Here is a 3,117-nt window from a genome sequence, read left to right on the forward strand (position 1 = left end):
ATCTATCTATCTATCTATCTATCTATCTATCTATCTATTTATCTTGCATATTAGCTTACTAATTGTGGTCAAGAGCATGATCTATGTAAGTCATGCTTAGAAGAAACTATTTTCTAACCACAGGTCGTGAGCTGTAGTTCCAGCCACACAAGTTTGCGATGCTGTTTGCGAAAATTCTTTGGAACTTTGGTTTCTTAAAATGCCAAACACTGAACTATGTTGGTAATGGTAATGACGTAACTTGCAGGCACAGTTGGCTAACAATGTTTTTGGGAAACACATTGCTGCTGAAACATTTGTTTAGTTTGACTGGATTTTAGTCTGTGAACATCTCTCTCCCATCATGAAAAACTCTCCTCTTTTCCCGCTTGAGCTTTGTCCTCATAAACACAGGACAATCAAAGAGAGACAAAATAATTTTCTAGCCCTCTGTCTTGACTTGGCTCATTAGGGGTACTGCACGGAAACAGCACAATATATACTAGAGCTCTGACACAGCACTGTTTTTCAGTTACTATTTCAGCAGCACATCTACATACCCTTTGTGTCTTGAGCCATATTTCCACAGTAAAGGACTGATCTACAACATTTTACTGTGGGCAGAGGAGCACAACACAAGAGCATTCACGACCACCTCTTTTCTCTTCTGTTACACCACTTGACACAAGTTCTTTGATTTCAATGTGCAGCATTCAAAATGGACATAAATGCACAGAAACCCCTTTGTAGTGGAGTCTGGTATTGCTTATCTGGTGTTGCATTACCAGATCTGATGCAATCCTTTCAGGTAGACATATGCGGCTTGCAGTATTCATGAAGTACAGTACTGTAGGGTCTTTCTTGTATTTTAAGTGTGAATGCATTTGGTTGTTTACCTTGAATAGCTGTCTCTAGATTCTTTGATTACTTTCAACTGCACAGCAAATTAAACCCCAGACAACATGCTGGGCTACGGTATCGATTTGCTTACTCAGCCTTCGTTTCGGGGGCGAAATGAACACAGAGAAGCCTGGAGGAAAAAAAAAAGTATTAAAAAGTAATACTTTGAAATAGAATTATCCTTGTGGAGTACAACGCATTTTGATCGAATTCTGCGTGTTGTCTGCCACACATGAAATCAGCGGCGACTCCTGACCTCTGATGTGTTTGAGGAGTGCATTCTTATAAAATGAGCAGTGTAATTTTACACATAATCCTGTAATACAAAACAATCCCATTTTAATGAACAGTGCTTTTAGCTATATTGCATAACAGAAGGTCAGCTATTGTCATTGCATGTTAGGATAAATATCAAGAGTCTGCGCTGCATGGCACTGATGACAAAATATTTATATTACTAAACCAGTCGCCATAGGCTGCTTCTGGGTCAGCGTTCAACCATGGTGTTTAATCATACCTCATGGTAATATGAGTCAGTCACCCACACCAATGCTAATGTATGAACTGTTCATTATAATGCAGTTGAATCCAAACTAAAATATATATATTTTTGTATGTACTGTATATACACATACTTTAAAGTCATTATTTAGGGAAAAAAATATACAGTTAATTAACATTAATGTGGCATGTTGTCACATACTGTAAGCTGTCACAATGGGAACCTGGCATCAATGAGCCTATTATAGACTTTTTACATAAACTGAATCAGAAAAAAGAAATGAAACTCAAAACATATGATAACAATTTAGTTTAAACATTTTTCTAATATAGTTTAATACCTGTAACCACACATTACCACACATTTTTACTCAAACCCTTCAGTTTCAGTCATTACTGGTTAGTTTTCAGTCATTACTGGTCTCGTGAAATTATTTTTATTCCATTTATTTATGTATTTATTATTATGTATTATGTAATTATTATATTATCTTGAATTTATTGTCTATTCTTATATTTTTATTTTATAAATAATAAATAATTTTATTAATAATACAAAATATGTTATTAATAAAAATAAAAATATAAGAATAAACTTATATTTTTAACTTATATGCGAAATTCAGAACTTTAGAAAGTGGCTCTCTATTAATTCATAAAGGTGTTTTGAACACAGGAAGGGGATTTTTACAAAGAATGACAAAAAAAGGAACAGAATTTAACAGGTAAAACATTCTTTTAATATATTAATTATGACAAACTAAATACATAACATCTATTGTTCTATTGCTATTTCAGTTTAAGGCCTATAAACATTCACATTTCAGGACTTTTTAAACCATTTTTTTCTAAATAAATCAATTTAAATTCCATGTAAATTCAAGAATGGAATTATTTTTAAAAGGCAATCTCAATTTAATTCTGAATGGCATACAACCTTTTTATTGTTAAAAAAGAGAGGATTTCTTTTCCTTAGAAACCTTCAGCTGCATGATATGTATTCATTTTTGCCCATGAGCAATGATTGAAAATAATATTTAGCTCATATTGGTTAAATTATTTTAACAAGGTATTTTATATAAAGCCAATGTAGAGTTAATCTGTTTTCTCACTATGAAACTGTAATTTCACAATGTGTGATTTGAATTAATTCACAGCCCATATGCTGCATTGCTTAGCATTCAACACACACACAACCATATTCTTCTTCATATCAGAGCTGACCACATTGTAGAACGGCCGCTGACTTTCCCAAGGGACGTGTCTATCTGAAGATAACAACTTCATGTAAATGCAGTTATGTCAAAATAGAGGTCAATATGTAACATGAGAATGATTTACAACTCAATGTCACTAGAAGGAATATCATCTGAAATTCTCGAGGCAATAGCTCTTGGATAAGCTCACAGTCTATGCTAACAGCTACTGCAGGATGAAGAAGAGGAGTTTTTTTCCCCTTTCTTGATTTACAGTACGTTTTGGTTAGCAAAAATCTGAGGACAAACAGTTGGACGACCATCATCATTTTGTTTTTGCCTTAGGGTGTTTCTAAAGTAATTTGGCTTCTACATGCTGGATAATTATTGGTAATAGTAGTTTTCTCTTCAGGTTCATAATGTTTTGCACTAGAATACTGCCAAGTCCCAGTTCTTTAATTATAACCTATGTAGTTCCATGGGATGTTATTAACCTTTCGGCAGGGCAAGCGTCACTATCGCAGCATGTGGGTGACTGTAA

This window comes from Sinocyclocheilus grahami, unplaced genomic scaffold, assembly GCF_001515645.1.
Source record: "Sinocyclocheilus grahami isolate Dianchi unplaced genomic scaffold, SAMN03320097.WGS_v1.1 scaffold742.1, whole genome shotgun sequence".
Classification (NCBI taxonomy): Eukaryota; Metazoa; Chordata; class Actinopteri; order Cypriniformes; family Cyprinidae; genus Sinocyclocheilus; species Sinocyclocheilus grahami.